The 18023-nt window shown below is 41.5% G+C and overlaps 1 protein-coding gene across 5 annotated transcripts in view; it reads right to left on the bottom strand.

Annotated features, from left to right (window-relative positions):
* LOC109568646 (RP1 axonemal microtubule associated) overlaps positions 1 to 18023 on the bottom strand; it is a 211437-nt gene that overhangs the window by 163537 nt on the left and 29877 nt on the right. The gene's annotated exons all lie outside the window — the stretch shown is intronic.

Raw genomic sequence — 18023 nt, 5'->3', positions numbered from 1 at the left:
CAAGGAGAATTCTGAAAAAAATAGAAATAAAGAGATAAAAACTCTAAAGAAACTGAAAAATTAAAAGCTTTTTGCCCCTTGTGGACTGTGAATTAATGGTGCGGATGGTAGGGAGGGATTACTTCTTTAAAATTCTTGGTGATACTTGAGAGCTAAATACATGTGGTTCTCTGTGGACTACCGCAAAATCAATATTTAGAGAGAATGTGTATAAGCTTAAGTGTTAATACTAGGACAAATTGAAATTAAAGAGCTAAACATACAACTCTAGGAGTTTGTAAAAGAACACAGTTAACCCAAAGAAAGTAAAGTGAAGAAAATAATGAACTAAGAGGAAATTAAAGAAATAAGAGAAGGATAGATAAAGGAAAAGGCTGAATCTTTGAAACAAACCAATAAAACATGTGGGGCTTCCCTCGTGGCTCGGTGGTAAAGAATCTGCCTGCCAATGCAGGAGACTCAGATCATATCCCTGGGATGGTAAGTTCCCCTGGAGAAGGAAATGGCAACCCACTCTAGGATTCTTGCATGGGAAATCCCATGGACAGAGGAGCCTGGTGGGTTACAGTCTGTGGGGTCGCAAAGAGTCAAATATGACTTAGTGACTTCACAACAACAGCAATACATAAAAAAAATAGGTCATAAAAGATACAGCAAAACTTTAAGACATCATAAAAGAATACCCCAAACAACTATATGCTAATAAACTTGACAACTTAAATGGAATGGAAAATATGAACTGCCAAGAATGAGACTAGAACACTTTCTAACACCATACACAAAAATAAACTCAAAATGGATTAAAGATCTAAACGTAAGACCAGAAACTATAAAACTCCTAGAGGAGAACATAGGCAAAACACTATCCGACATACATCGCAGCAGGATCCTCTATGACCCACCTCCCAGAATATTGAAAATAAAAGCAAAAATAAACAAATGGGACCTAATTAAAATTAAAAGCTTCTGCACAACAAAGGAAACTCTAAGCAAGGTGAAAAGACAGCCTTCAGAATGGGAGAAAATAATAGCAAACAAATCAACTGACAAAGAATTAATCTCAAAAATATAGAAGCAACTCCTGCAGCTCAATTCCAGAAAAATAAATGACCCAATCAAAAAATGGGCCAAAGAACTAAACAGACATTTCTCCAAAGAAGACATACAGACGGCTAACAAACACATGAAAAGATGCTCAACATCACTCATTATCAGAGAAATGCAAATCAAAACCACAATGAAGTACCATTTCACGCCAGTCAGAATGGCTGCTATCCAAAAGTCTACAAGCAATAAATGTTGAAGAGGGTGTAGAGAAAAGGGAGCCCTCTTACACTGTTGGTGGGAATGCAAACTAGTACAGCCACTGTGGAGAACAGTGTGCCGCTAAGTAGCTTCAGTCGTGTCCGACTCTGCGCGACCCCATAGACGGCAGCCCACCAGGCTCCCCCATCCCTGGGATTCTCCAGGCAAGAACACTGGAGTGGGTTGCCATTTCCTCCTCCAATGTGTGAAAGTGAAAAGTCAAAGTGAAGTCGCTCAGTTGTGTCCGACCCTCAGCGACCCTATGGACTGCAGCTTTCCAGGCTCCTCCGTCCATGGGATTTTCCTGGCAAGAATACTGGAGTGAGGTGCCACTGCCTTCTCCAGAACTGCCATACAACCCAGCAATCCCACTGCTGGGCATACACACCAAGGAAACCGGAATTGAAAGAGACACGTGTACCCCAATGTTCATTGCAGCACTGTTTATAACAGCCAGGACATGGAAGCAACCTAGATGTCCATCAGCAGACAAATGGATAAGAAAGCTGTGGTACTATACACAATGGAGTATTACTCAGCCTTTGAAAAGAATACATTTGAATCAGTTCTAATGAGGTGGATGAAACTGGAGCCTATTATACGGAGTGAAGTAAGCCAGAAAGAAAAACACCAATACAGTATACTAACGCATATATATGGAATTTAGAAAGATGGTAACAATAACCCTGTATGCGAGATAGCAAAAGAGACACAAATGTATAGAACAGTCTTGTGGACTCTGTGGGAGAGGGAGGGGGGGATGATTTGGGAGAATGGCATTGAAACATGTATAATATCATATGTGAAACGAATCGCCAGTCCAGGTTCGATGCATGAGACAGGATGCTCGGGGCTGGTGCACTGGGATGACCCAGAGGGAGGTGGGAGAGGGGTTCAGGTTGGGGAACACATGTACACCCGTGGCGGATTCATGTTGATGTATGGCAAAACCAATACAATATTGTGAAGTAATTAGCCTCCAATTAAAATAAATAAATTTATTAAAAAAGATGTTAGAATGCAGTAAAAATATAAATCATTATGAAAAGTCTATAGAAACACATATCTGTAACAATTGCAGCACTAACTGTGTATTACATGCCTGCCTCTGTTTTAAGTACTTTACAAATATTATTCCATTAGCTTGTCAAGCTGTCCTCATGCAGTAGATAATATGTTCACCCTGTTATACAGATACACCAGGATAAATAACTTGTCCAGGATCAAAGAGCTAGGCAATGACAAGGTAAGGATTTCAAACCAGAGTGTGCAGTACAGAATCCAAGTTCTTAAACACTATGCTATGGCTTAAACTGTTCACACACACACAGATAAGGACTGGAAGATAACAAAAACATTTAAAAATGATTATCTTAAGTTAGTGGGAACATGAATGCTTTTCATCATTTTTTAAATTGCCTATATTAAATAATTTCTAAACAGAAAAAAGGAAACGATGTAAAGAATTTGATAGTTAAAAGAAAAAAAAAAAACAGCCTAGCTTCATTCAATAAAGACTAAAGTGGACTGCGTAGCATATGAATTTTCAAATCCCATTTTGAGACTTATTACCTAAGATACATCTGTTATTGCAGGTCATATTTCCATGATTTGTTAAGACTACACAAAAATACTATTGCTAAAGCTGTGCATTCTATTCCTTTTATGAATTTTCAGACCAAGTAACATATGGTGCATCTCTTATAAAGTTTAATCTGAATTAGTTATTCTATGTTCCCACCCCACCCCCTCCAACCCAAGGAATACTGTAAATGTATTTCTACCACTCAAAGTTAAGAGTCCTGCTGCTGCTGCTAAGTCGCTTCAGTCATATCCGACTCTGTGCGACCCCGTAGACGGCAGCCCACCAGGCTCCCTGTCCCTGGGATTCTCCAGGCAAGAACACTGGAGTGGGTTGCCATTTCCTTCTCCAATGCATGAAAGTGAAAAGTGAAAGTGAAGTCTCTCAGTCGTGTCTGACTCTTAGCGACCCCATGGACTGCAGCCTACCAGGCCCCTCCATCCATGGGATTTTCCAGGCAAGAGTACTGGAGTGGGTTGCCATTGCCTTCTCCGCAAAGTTAAGAGTAGATCCACATAATTCAATGCTAATAAGCAGGACTGTTCACTGGAGGCTGAAGGCAATCAAATCCACTTTAGTTTTCAAAAATACATTGTGTAGAATCCTCAGTATTTGAGACAGCCCTCTTACTACTAATAGAAAGTCTCATAACTTTAACAAGAAAATCCTTAAAATTAATAATAAAAAGGAATAGAAAATCAAAGTTGTCTTAAAAAAAATATGAACTGCCAAAATTAACTTGAAAAGAAACTGAAAATATGAATAGACATAAAATATTAAAGAAACTGAATGAGTCATCAATATCAGAAAATCTCTAAAGAAACTGAATCAGTCATCAATATCAGAAAATCTCCAGGCCTAACCAGTTTTAAAGGTGAATTTTACCAAAACTTTGAGGAATAGATAATTACTATTTTTACATTAACCAACTCAAGAAAACAGAAAGAGAATGAAAACTAAACTCATGTTGTGCCATTTACAAACCTTGATACCAAAAACGGAAAAGCATGAGAAAGGAAGTTTTAACCAAGAAGGACCTCTACAGCACAGGGAACTCTGCTCAATATTATCGTATGTACAGTTAGTCACTCAGCTGTGTCTGACTCTGTGACCCCACGGACTGTAGCCCACCAGGCTCCTCTGCGCATGGAATTTTTCAGGCAAGAATACTGGATTGTTTGCCATTTCCTCCTCCAGAGGATCTTCCCAGCCCAGGGATCTAACACACATGTCTTGCGTCTCCTGCATTGGTAGGTGGACTTTTTACCAGTGGCGCCACCTGGGAAGCCAATATTTACATTACAAACATTATACTATTTCAGATGAGAAAACTGAGGCATAATTAAGCAACATACTAGGAAATCCTCCTAGTTGCGATGTTGAGACAGGGACAAGAAAGCATCAGTGTCTTCTCGGCTTTTTGAATCTGTAAGGTCTAAATTCTGAACAAGCGGCTCATGTGCCTGGTGAGACCTGGGCCTCCATGGCCCTGGCTTATCACAAAAAGAAGCCTTATTAGATGCCATGGTTGGCACACAGGCTGGCAGACACATGGGTCATTCTTTGACTTTGCTAGTTCATGATAACGTGAGACAGTGTCAATGAGATATCACTTTATGCCCTTTTATACCCTTCACAGGCTTCCCTGGTGGCTCAGATGGTAAAGAATCTGCCTGCAATGCAGGAGATGCAAGAGACTCAGCTTGATCCCTGGGTCTGGACGATCCCCTGAAGAAGGGTCGTGGCAACTCACTCCAGCATTCTTGCCTGAGAAATCCAATGGACAGAGAAGCCTGGCAAGCTACAGTCCTTGGGGTCACAAACAAACAAGACTGAAGTGACTGAGTACGCACGTATACCCCTCAAAAATGGAATCCTGGAACTCCTCTAATGAAACTAGCCAACATGTTCTCCCTCTTTTCATTCCAAAGATTTATTTCAAATATTTTATGTGCTCAATAACCTTTGGGTTCTAATATTTTAGCGTGACTCTATTCAAACTCACATTTGCAGATGCAGAATGCTTTTGGCGGTTCATTCCAGTATCAGGGTGATACATAGAGTTTGATTTATACAGGGCTGGAATCACAGAACTGGAAGAGACCCAGCCCCCCGCAGATACAAAGTAGCTTCTTCACTGTCATATTCAGGGTCAAAACTAGAACCCTACCCCAGTTTCCCCCAAAAAAATTAACCCTAAGGAAAACAAGCTTGAAAACACGGAGACGTTGTAGCAGTAAAAGCCATCCAGAACCCTTGTGTCCAGCCTGGGTTCGCCACGCCTGCTCGCTCCGCGCCACGCCTGCTCCGTGCCGATGTCCCTGAAAGAATGAAAACAACAGGATGCTCTCCACTCACAGCTGCTGCAGCAGCCCGTCCCTGGGGATCTTATTTGGGGACCAGAAGTGTGGAGCTGCACACAGAGCCCTCTCCCTCACCATGAGCACTAATGCAAACCAAAAGTGAGTTGTTCTGCTTTTCCTCCTTCCAAGATAAAGCATGTTCAGTTCCTCATATCTATTAACCACCTTATCTTCAAAGAATGTTGCAAGGACGTGAGTGTATTCTGTTTCATGAGTTTTTCTTACCTACCGTGACATGTTCATACTCTGACAGCAAGTGATCCGACAAAATTGTACATCTCAAATCCCACAAAGAAAAAGGAAGGGAGGAACCATACTCTAAGACACACTTAATGGCCTTTCGGATATCTTCGCTGACTCGGTGGTAGTATTCCAATACACATAATTTTTTAAAATCCTGTGATCCATGAATATTTCCTTTAGACACTTCAAACAAGTATGAACACCACACTGGCTCACATGAAAATCTCACTCTAAACCCCATTAAAATAGTTTTCACTTCTCTACCCAAAATGGAGATTAGTAGAGGCTGAGATTCTAGTTACTAGACAGAAATGTCAAGCCCTTCCATGTGATAATTTCTTAATTAACTACATTTTTAAAAATTCAGAATACTATGATTTGCAATTCTCATTAAGCATAAAACTTTGAAAAGGCTTGAGTCTTAACAAGAAAGTAAATTGAAAAATCTAGCTTAATGAAAGTGTCAGAAAAAAATATTTGAGCTCTAATCCAAATTTTAATACTTTTATTGATATTTTAAATACCCACTAATATTTTTGGAGTCTGAGCAGCTTATATAATAAAAACAAAATAGGGAGAGTTTTCCTTCCTTTTGTTGTCCCTCCTGGTTCAAACTCCTTATAAAAATGCACATCCCTTCCGCATCAGATGCTAACATTGAGTCAGGGAGAAAACAGGGACCATCGTGGGGGTGCCCACTTTCCATCCACCAGAGAGCGATGCTCTTTGCTCTGGTACCATCCTGCGCTCCATCTCTTGCTCTCAGTGAAACACTCCCATCAGAGGCTCTGTGCTTTTTCACATTTGAATTCCATTTACAACCTAGATCATCCACTCTCCTCCTCTACTACATCAGACATGCTCTGGAATTCCCTATCTTTAATAAGGAAATAAAAACCCCTCCTTTCTCCCCAAGTCCAGCTTCAGCTCTTCCCCCCATACCTTGGCTCTTTAGAGAGTGGTCCACAGTCCTGGCTTCCTCCCTTACCCATTGCATCCACACCTCATTCTGTTCCATCCCAGCTGGTCCACTGAGATTGCTCAGGTCAGCAAACCCCAGTTTGCCATTTCTGTTCTTTGTAACTGAATACCCCCAATTTATCGGGCCCCCAATTTAGTGGCTGAGCACAACAATGTAATATTATGTCCCAGCTCCCTGGGTTCTCCTGTGAGATCTGTCCTAAAGTTGCTATTTCAGTGCATCTGTTTGAACATGGAATTCTGACCGACAGGATCAATGGGTCTCAGAGTAAATCGCTTAAAACCCCTGCATTATGGTCTCTGCAAACTGATGAAAGTAACTCTATGCACCAGTCGACCCTAAAGAGTCTTTGGGCTCCAGGACTAGAACACATGTAAGAAGATTTTCAAAATAGTGAAGCTCCACGTCAATGTTGGTTCCTGTTTCCAACACTTTGGGAACCAAAAAAAAAAAAAAATACCATGGGCTCAGACTGAAGATTATACTCCCTCCAGTATAAAGAAATGTTTGCAAAGCTTACAGAATGCAGTCTATAATTAGAGTTTTGTAAGAATAGAGGGAAAAAACTGGGTATAAAAAAAGAATAGATGATTTTTTAAGAATTAAGAAATATAATTGAACTAACTCTTTGATCTTCAATGACAGAGAAATTATGTCTTTGTCAATATGTTATACATTAAATACAGGTTTAAAAAATGTAGTAGTTACACAGTTATAACCTGTGCTGGTACTGATAGGCTGAAAGTAAAAGTCGCTCAGTCGTGTCCGACTCTTTACCACCCCATGTATGCCACCCCATACAGTCCGTGGAATTCTCCAGGCCAGAATACGGGAGTAGGTAGCCTTTCCCTTCTCCAGGGGATTTTCCCAACCCAGGGATCGAACCCAGGTCTGCCGCATTGCTGGCAGATTCTTTACCAGCTAAGCCACAGATCAGATCAGATCAGTCGCTCAGTCGTGTCTGACTCTTTGTGACCCCATGAATCCCAGCACGCCAGGCCTCCCTGTCCATCACCAACTCCCGGAGTTCACTCAGAGTCACGTCCATCGAGTCAGTAATGCCATCCAGCCATCTCATCCTCTGTCATCCCCTTCTCCTCCTGCCCCCAATCCCTCCCAGCATCAGAGTCTTTTCCAATGAGTCAACTCTTCACATGAGGTGGCCAAAGTACTGGAGTTTCAGCTTTAGCATCATTCCTTCTGAAGAAATCCCAGGGCTGATCTCCTTCAGAGTGGACTGGTTGGATCTCCTTGCAGTCCAAGGGACTCTCAAGAGTCTTCTCCCACACCACAGTTCAAAAGCATCAATTCTTCAGCGCTCAGCCTTCTTCACAGTCCAACTCTCACATCCATACATGACCACAGGAAAAACCATAGCCTTGACTAGATGAACCTTTGTTGGCAAAGTAATGTCTCTGCTTTTGAATATGCTATCTAGGTTGGTCATAACTTTCCTTCCAAGGAGTAAGCGTCTTTTAATTTCATGGCTGCAGTCACCATCTGTAGTGATTTTGGAGCCACAAGGGAAGCCCAAAAATACTGCAGTGAGTAGCCTATCCCTTCTCCAGTGGATCTTCCTGACCCAGGAATCAAACTGGCGTCTCCTGCATTGTAGGTTTGGAGAAGGAAATGGCAACCCACTCCAGTGTTCTTGCCTGGAGAATCCCAGGGACGGGGGAGCCTGGTGGGCTTCCGTCTATGGGGTTGCACAGAGTCGGACACGACTGAAGCGACTTAGCAGCAGCAGCAGCAGCATTGTAGGTGGATTCTTTACCAACTGAACTATCAGGGAAGCCCACTGATATGCTGTGCCTGAAATATTTTTAATATTTAAATATTTAAAAATTAAGTCAGGAAATTGAAAAGATTATTTGGCAAAACCAATCGTTTCCCCCAATTAAATCTTTGTAAACTGATTGAGCACAACAGCTCCTTCAGAAAAAGTTCTTCTTTCAAATATGGGGATAAGAGCTTAAAAGAAGGCTGCAACAAAGAGATACAGAGCTTAAAAATAGGATGCACAAAGGGATGCAGAGCTTAAGAGCACATGCGCTGGCCCACACTGCAGGAAATTATTCAATTTCTCCAGCCTGTGTCACTCCCAATCTCATTCCTCTCCCACCCTGCAGAGAGCCAATATCCTCAGTTTGGTTTTAAATACTCCCCTGCATGCATTTCTTTTAAAGCAAGAATGTAGATGATTGGCAGTAAAATATAATTGTTTTGTATTTTCTACACTTTAAATAAACAGGAGACTGCATGTTTCTGTGACTTACCATCTTGCCTAACATCACTTTTGGTATCTACCCATGTTAATACTTAGAGCTAGAGTTCATTTTCATAACAGTATACCTATAGATTATTGGACATTCTAAATTTTATTAAATATTATCAAGTTGCCCAGAAAGTAGTAGTACCAGTTGATACCCCCAGCAGCAGCCTGAGTCTCTTTTGCCTTATAATTCAGTTTGCCCATCTGGTAGATGAGAAATAGTATACACTACACTTGCAATGGCATTTATTGCCTAAAAACTGGTAGTGTTGCGGGGGGCGGGGGTGAGACTCTTGTATTAGGTTTTATTAGCCATTCCAACTCCTTTTTCTTGTCTTTCTTATTTACATCTGCTGCCTATTTTCTCTTGGGTTGTTTTGTCTTTCTTTTTTTTTGATTTTTAGGAATTTATTGCATATTTTTTTAATCTGTCAATTTGTACAAATATTTTTCCAGTTTTTAGTTTGTCTTTTAACATTGCTGATGAAGCCTTTTGATTTTTAGGAATTTATTGCATATTTTTTTAATCTATCAATTTGTGCAAATATTTTTCCAGTTTTTAGTTTGTCTTTTAACATTGCTGATGAAGCCTTTTGATGTCCTGAAATTTTAAATTTTAATTTACTTGAATTTGTCTATTACAATTTGTGCTTTTTGTATTTGTTGTTCTTTTCCCACTCAGCACCCCCCCCAAAATCACTCCTTGCTCTTATAAAATGTCCCATATTTTTTCCAAATAGAATTCTGAAGGTATATCCCAATCTGGGGGGCTTCCCTGGTGGCTCAGATGGTAAAGAATTCACCTGCAACATGGGAGACCTAGGTTTGATCCTTGGGTTGTGAAGATCCCCTGGAGAAGGGAATGGCAACCCACTCTAGTATTCTTACCTGGAGAATCGCATGGGCAAGGGAGCCTGGCGGGCTACACGGGGTCAAAAAGAGTAGACACAACTGAGCGACTAAGCACATCCCAAACTGACAGGATGTGTATGCATGAGATGGTTTTTACTTTCTTCCACATCCATTAATGTATTCTGCCTTTCATAGACTCTTTAGAGTAGATATCATCAGAGTTGATGGATAAGGAAAATAAAAACTGGGAAATATATGTAATTGGTCCAAGGACACACGGTTTGTCAGTGACCAAGAAATGGAAGTGAACATCTTCATCTAAATGACCTCCAGGCATGTCAAGTTCATCAGCATTTAAATCTGGAATCTTATCTTGACCCCTCCCTCCACCTCCTCGCTCTTCACACAAGGAAGAGCCCTACACCTGGCCAGGTGTGGCAGCCTCAAACCTAAGGGCTGGTTGAACATCGGGTTTTTTCCAAAAGCTGTGGACATCCTCCCCAGCCCCACCAGAGATTAGAATGCAATCATTCAGGGTGAGACCAGGCATTGATAGCTTCTGAAGCTCCCCAGACAATTTTAATATGTACCTATCAGGGCTGCAAACCACTGGAACAGTGCCCCACCCCACCCCCACCCCTGTTTAGTGATGCTGGGGTATTTGGAGCTTTCCACTGGGAGTGATACTGTCATCTAGCAGCCAGAGGCTGATGATGCTGCTAAGTAGGAGAAAGTGTTAGCCACTCAGTCATGTCCGACTCTTTGCGACCACAGGGACTGCAGCCCACGAGGATCCTCTGTCCATGGGATTTCTCAGGCAAGAATACTGGCATGGGTAGCCATTCCCTTCTCCAGAGGATTTTCCTGACCCAGGGATCGAACCCGGTCTCTTGTGCTGCAGGCAGAATCTTTACCATCTGAGCCACCTGGAAACCACATTGCATATAATTTCGAAGGGTTCACAGAAGCTGTGAAGCCCTCCTTGGACACTCCCAAGTAAGAGCCCCACCTTATCTCTGAACAGGGGATGTGAACTAGCATGCAGCTGGGATGGTCTGAAGCCCCTCCTGAAAAGTCCAGCTCTTAGCACTGCCCACTCCAGCCCACTTTGGTCCCAGAAGTTGCTCTGCATACCAGCAAGTGCTCCCAGGAACCTCAGAGCCTGCAGGTGCTGCTTCCCCGCCAGGCACACCTTTCCTCCTGGGTACGGGCTCAACTCTCCCCATCCAGACTCAGCTCCAGAATCACTCTCCTGGGCCAACTTTACTGACCACTCAGCCCCATCCCCACCTTTGCTCTCAGTAAGTCTCTTTCCCTGTGGTCCCTTAGTTCTCAGAGCACATACCTGCCAGAGCCCTTCCTGGACTTTATTATGTTGTGATATTTTTCTTTCATTCGTATGAGTCTCCCATCATATCTGGATCAGCAAGGGAATCCTTCATCTCTGAAACCTCCGTGTCTGGCACAAACAGGAGCTCAATAAATGTTGCTAGTGAGTTTTAGTCAGTTCAGTTCAATTCATTCATTCAGTCGTGTCCAACTCTTTGCAACTCCATGGACTGCAGCATGCCAGGTTTCCCTGTCTGTCACCAATTCCCAGAGCTTGCTCAAACTCACGTCCATCAAGTCAGTGATGCCATCCAACCATCTCATCTTCTGTCCTCCTGTCTCCTCCTGCCTTCAGTCTTTCCCAGTATCAGGGTCTTTCCGATGAATCAGGTCTTTGCATCAGGTGGCCAAGATATTGGAGCTTCAGCTTCAGCATCAGTCCTTCCAATGAATATTTAGGACTAATTTCCTTGAGGATTTTCTGATTGGATCTCCTTGCAGTCCAAGCAACTCTCAAGAATCTTCTCCAACACCACAGTTCAAAAGCATCAGTTCTTTGGTACTCAGCTTTCTTTATGGTCCAACTCTCACATCCACACGTAACTACTGGAAAAACCGTAGCTTTGTCTAGATGGACCTTTGTTGGCAAAGTAATGTCTCTGCTTTTTAATATACTGTCTAGGTTGGTCATAACTTTTCTTCCAAGGAGCAAGCGTCTTTTAATTTTATGGCTGCAGTCGCCAACTGCAGTGATTTTGGGATTCAAGAAAATAAAGTCTCTCACTGTTTCCATTGTTTCCCCATCTATTTGCCATGAAGTGATGGGACCAGATGCCATGATCTTAGTTTCCTGAATGTTGAGTTTTAAGCCAGCTTTTCACTCTCCTCTTTCACCTTCATCAAGAAGCTGTTTAGTCCCTCTTCACTTTCTGCCATAAGGGTGGTGTCATCTGCACATCTGAGGTTATTGACATTTCTCCCGGCAATCACGATTCCAGCTTGTGTTTCATCCAGGCCAGGATTTTGCATGATGTACTCTGCATGAAGTTAAATAAGCAGAGTGACAATATACAGCCTTAAAATACTCCTTTCCCAAAACGGAACCAGTTGCTGTTCCATGTCTGGTTCTAACTGTTGCTTCTTGACCTGCATACAGATTTCTCAGGAGGCAGGTAATTCCCATCTCTTGAAGAATTTTCCAGTTTGTTGTGATCTGCACAGTCAAAGGCTTCTGCGTAGTCAGCGAAGCAGAAGTAGATATTTTTGTGGAATTCTCTTACTTTTTCTATGATCCAAAGGATGTTGGCAATTGGATCTCTGGTTCCTCTGCCTTTTCTAAATCCAACTTGAAAATCTGGAAGTTCTCAGTTCATATACTGTTGAAGCCTAGCTTGGAGAACTTTGAGCATTACTTTGCAATTCTGAGCATTAGTTTGAGCATTACTTTGCAATTTTGAGCATTACTTTGCTAGGGTGTGAGATAAGTTGTAACTGTGTGATAGTTTGAACAGTCTTTGGCATTGCCTTTCTTTGGGATTGGAATGAAAACTGACCTTTTCCAGTCCTTTGGCCACTGCTGAGTTTTCCAAATTTGCTGGCATACTGAGTGCAGCACTTTCACACCATCATGTTTTAGGATTTGAAATAGCTCAGATGGAATTTCATCACCTCCACTAGCTTTGTTCATAGTGATGCTTCCTAAGGCCCACTTGACTTTGCACTCCAGGATGTCTGGCTGTAGGTGAGTGATCACACCATCGTGGTTATCTGGGTCATGAAGATCTTTTTTGTATAGTTCTGTGTATTCTTGCCACCTCTTCTTAATATCTTCTGCTTCTGTTAGGTCCATACCGATTCTGTCCTTTATCGAGCCCATCTTTGCATGAAATTTTCCCTTGGTATCTCTAAGGTTTCTGAAGAGATCTCTAGTCTTTCCCATTCTATTGTTTTCCTCTATTTCTTTGCATTGATTGCTGAGGAAGGCTTTCTTATCTCTCCTTGCTATTTTTTGGAACTTTGCATTCAGATGGATATATCTTTCCTTTTCTCCTTTGCCTTTTGCTTCTCCTCTGCCTTTTGCTTCTCCTCTTTTCTCAGCTATTTGTAAGGCCTCCTCAGATAACCATTTTGCCTTTTTGCATGCATTTCTTCTTCTTGGGGATGGTTTTGATCACTGGCTCCTGTACAATTTTATGAATCTCCATCCATAGTTCTTCAGGCATTCTATCTACAGATCTAATCCCTTGAATCTATTTGTCACTTTCACTGTATATTCATAAGGGATTTGATTTAGGTCATACCTGAATGATCTAGTGGTTTTCCCTACTTTATTCAATTTGAGCCTGAATTTTGCAATTAGGAGTTCATGATCTGAGCCACAGTCAGCTCCTGGTCTTGCTTTTGCTGACTGCATAGGCTTCTCCATCTTCAGCCGCAAAGAATATAATCAATCTGATTTAAGTATTGACCATCTGGTGATGTCCATGTGTAGAGTCGTCTCTTGTGTTGTTGGAAGAAGGTGTTTGCTATGACGAGTGTGTTCTCCTGGCAAAACTCTCTTAGCCTTTGCCCTGCTTCATTTTGTATTCCAAAGCCAAACTGGCCTGTTACTCCAGGTATCTCTTGACTTCCTACTTCTGCGTTCCAGTTCCCTATGATGAAAAGGACATCTTTTTTTGGTGTCAGTTCTTAAGGTCTTGTAGGTCTTCATAGAACCATTCAACTTCAGCTTCTTCAGGATTAGTAGTTGGGGCATAGACATGGATTACTGTAATACTGAACGGTTTGCCTTGGAAATGAACAGAGATCATTCTTTCGTTTTTGAGATTGAGCCCAAGTACTACATTTCTGAGTCTTTTGTTGACTGAGGGCTACTCCATTTCTTCTAAGGGATTCTTGCCCACAATAATAGATATAATGGTCATCTGAATTAAATTCGCCCATTCCAGTTCATTTTAGTTCACTGATTACTAAAATATAAGTGTTCATTCTTGCCATCTCCTATTTGGCCACTTCCAGTTTACCTTGATTCATGGTAAATTTTAAAGAACAGTAAAATTAGTGTTCTTTTCACTCCATCGTATATTGTTTTCAATTTATGCTTTGATGACTTTGCATCTTTCCCTTGCTTGGATGGCATCATCACTGACTCAATGGACATGAATTTGGGCAAACTCCTGTAGATAGCAAGAGACAGTTCAGTTCAGTTGCTCAGTCATGTCCAATTCTTTGCGACCCCATGGACTGCAGGACTCCAGGCTTCCCTGTCCATCACCAACTCCCAGAGCTTACTCAAACTCATGTCCATTGAGTCAGTGATGCCATCCAACCATCTCATCCTCTCTTGTCCCTGTTTCCTCCTGCCTTCAATCTTTCCTAGCATCAAGGTCTTTTCAAATGAGTCAGTTCTTCATATCAGGTGGCCAATGTATTGGAGTTTCAGCTTCAGCATCAGTCCTTCCAGTGAATATTCAGGACTGATTTCCTTTAGGATGGACTGGTTGGATGTCCTTGCAGTCCAAGGGACTCTCAAGAGTCTTCTCCAACCCCAGTTCAAAAGCATCAATTCTTCGGCACTCAGCTTTCTTTATAGTCCAACTCTCACATCCATACATGACCACTGGAAAAAACCATAGCATTGACTAGATGGACCTTTGTTGGCAAAGTAATGTCTCTGCTTTTTAATATGCTGTCTAGGTTGGTCATAATTTTTCTTCCAAGGATTCTTGGAAGAACAGAATGAGAATAGAATGTGAAGGACTAGAGATCTTTTCAGAAACATTAGAGATACCAAGGGAACATTTCATACAAAGATGGGCACAATAAAGGACAGAAATGATATGGACCTAACAGAAGCAAAAGATATTAAGAAGAGGTGGCAAGAATACACAGAAGAACTATACAAAAAAGATCTTCATGACCCAGATAACCACGATGGTGTGATCACTCACCTACAGCCAGACATCCTGGAATGTGAAGACAAGTGGGCCTTAGGAAGCATCACTATGAACAAAGCTAGTGGAGGTGATGAAATTCCACCTGAGCTATTTCAGATCCTAAAAGATGATGCTGTGAAAGTGCTGCACTCAATATGCCAGCAAATTTGGAAAACTCAGCAGTGATCAAAGGACTGGAAAAGGTCAGTTTTCATTCCAATCCCAAAGAAAGGCAATGCCAAAGAATGCTCAAACTATTGCACAATTGTACTTATCTCACACCCTAGCAAAGTAATGCTCAAAATTCTCCAAGCCAGTTTTCAACAGTACATTAACCGTGAACTTCCACATGTTCAAGCTGGATTTAGAAAAAGCAGAGGAATCAGATATCAAATTGCCAACATCTGAGGGATCACTGAAAAAGCAAGAGAATTCCAGAAAAAAATCTACTTCTGCCTTTGACACAACAAACTGTAGAAAATTCTTCAAGAGATGGGAATACCAGACCACCTTACCTCACTCCTGAGAAATCTGTATGCAGGTCAAGAAGCAACAGTTAAAACTGGACATGGAACAACAGACTTGTTCCTAATAGAAAAAGGAGTACGTCAAGGCTGTATATTGTCACCCTGCTTATTTAACTTATGTGCAGAGTAAATCAGGCAAAATGCCAGGCTGCATGAAGCACAAGCTGGAATCAAGATTGCCAGGAGAGATATTAATAACCTCAGATATGCAGATGACACCACCCTTATGGCAGAAAGTGAAGAGGAACTAAAGAGCCTCTTGATGAAAGTGAAAGAGGAGAGTGAAAAAGTTGGCTTAAAGCTCAACATTCAGAAAACGAAGATCATGCATCTGGTCCAATCACTTCATGGCAAATAGACGGGGAAATAATGGAAACAGTGGTAGACTTTATTGTTTTGGGCTCCAGAATCACTGCAGATGGTGACTGCAGCTATGAAATTAAAAGACCTTTGCTCCTTGGAGGAAAAGTGAGAGACAAGGAGGTCTCAGATAGTCAGACATGACTTAGCGACTGAAAAACACAGCAAATCGTTCCCTTATAATTAGAGTTGACTTATTTCTTAGTCAAGGTGACCAGTGTCTGAGTATTCATGATATTATTCTTTATACATATTTTTTATATTCTGGAAACATTTTCTACTTATAAATAAAATCTATTAAAGGAACGATCACAATAAACAAGTCAATACCTAGGTGTCACCTAGGTTCTGTGGAATCACACCCCCAGATCCACAGTCCTGAGATCTTATTTCTTGAGACCCAGTTTTAATTTCCCCTAGAGTCTTCTTCTGATTGCAAATCCATCCTCAGCTGATGGCAGGAGGTGAGAATTTAGAAGCATTTTTCCAAGTTTGAGTGTCCAAGTGAAAAAAACTCATCAAGGACAGAAGAAACAGAACTTGAATGAAGATTAAAAAAGAAAGATTTTTGGCTCTAGTAATTTTACACAGAGATTTTAACACCTGTGTGGACATTATGAACTATAGTATTCTGTTTATTTTAATGTGGGGAAAACCTCATGAACACTGGATCACCAGTTTCCAGGTAAAAATCACATCCTGGTCTAGAGAAATGTTGAGAATCTTGTTTCATAATCCTAGCACATGCTCATTACAGAAAAGGACTTTTACAAAGAAATCACTTTGAATTATTCCACGGCAGTGTTGTTTTATATCTCCTACCCTTTGACCATTAGAAAAACTTATTTCTCTGCTCTTTAAAACAAACAAACAAAAGTGTTATTTGCTTTTAAAGTATCACCTCTTTTTCACTTTGATTTACTGCCCTTTGGCGACCAGCCCACTGGTTCTCAGCCAACTCATCAGACTCCTCTGGGCTGCTCTGCAAGGGAGGGACCCCAGATCGTGGCTCAGGAAGCCTGCTCAGGGCCAGGGTTCCTCCAACGTGCCCTCTACGTGTCAGCTGCCATCTGCTCGGCTTTCTCTCCTTGGACAGGGCAGGTCCTCTGGGATGCTCGCTCCCTTTCCCCTCCGGCTGAGGCTTTGCCTACAGCCTCCGAGAAACAGGGTGGAAAGAAAAAAAGGTCCTTCTCAGGGACCAGCTTAGAGGAAATAGCCTCTGTGTATTTGAAAGTGATGACAGGGGTCGACCCCAGGAAAACAACAACTAACAAAAACAGCCTCTTCTCTTCCAAGGATCCTGCCTCCTCAATCCTGGAATCACTGTCCTGCAGTCTATGTGAGCTCAGGCTGAGTCTGTTACTCCAGACAGCCAAGATCACAAAGGACAGAGGTCAGCAGATCTTATAAATAAACTTTTTGGATCATACATCAAGAGCGCATTTGGCCAGAGTTTGAGGACTGGTGTTATCTGGTTTGAGATCAGCTTTGCTACTGACCAGCGCTATCTTGAATGAGTTTCAAAATCTCAGGGAGTATTCCTTTCTTCTCCTGGAAAATGAGTAAAAATAAAACCTCTCCTACCTACTTCCCGGAGACTCACCTTTGCTTCATGTAAGGAGAAATTTTGCCTGCATTTTCAGGGTATGGTCTTAAGATAATCCAATTCTCTTTGTTACATGGGGAGAATGTTTAAGAGTGACAGTTTTTCTTGGCATCGAGACAAGCTCTTGGACAGGAAACTGCTCTAGGTGGATATTTTCCCACATTAGCACTATAAGAAGAACCAACTGTATGGAATATTAGGAAGGAATACTTCTCTCCCTTTCAAGGCTATTTTTCAGACTATTCCCCAATAGTCTGAAAAATAGAAAAAAAAAACATTTATTTCTAAAATGAAGCTATTCTTTTAAAGATTATAACAAGGGAAAAAATTCAAGTTGGTTTGGGATGTCTGTCCTATTTCATATAAAATCTATTAAAGATCCCTACAGGACAATACACCCCAATGTTCACTGCCACACTATTTACAATAGGCTGCAGTCCATGGGGTTGCGAAGAGTCGGACTATTTACAATAGTCAAGACATGAAAGCAAACTAAATGTCCACTGACAGGGGAATGGATAAAGAAGGTGTGGTATCTACGTGTGTGTGTGTGTGTTTGTGTATATATATGTATACATATACACATACACACAATAGAATATTACTCAGCCATAAAAAAGAATGAAATAATGCTATTTGCAACAATATGGAAGGGCTAGAGATGTTT

The sequence above is a fragment of the Bos indicus genome, chromosome 14 (assembly GCF_029378745.1).
Source record: "Bos indicus isolate NIAB-ARS_2022 breed Sahiwal x Tharparkar chromosome 14, NIAB-ARS_B.indTharparkar_mat_pri_1.0, whole genome shotgun sequence".
Classification (NCBI taxonomy): domain Eukaryota; kingdom Metazoa; phylum Chordata; class Mammalia; order Artiodactyla; family Bovidae; genus Bos; species Bos indicus.
This window is presented reverse-complemented; position numbering and strand designations above follow the sequence as displayed.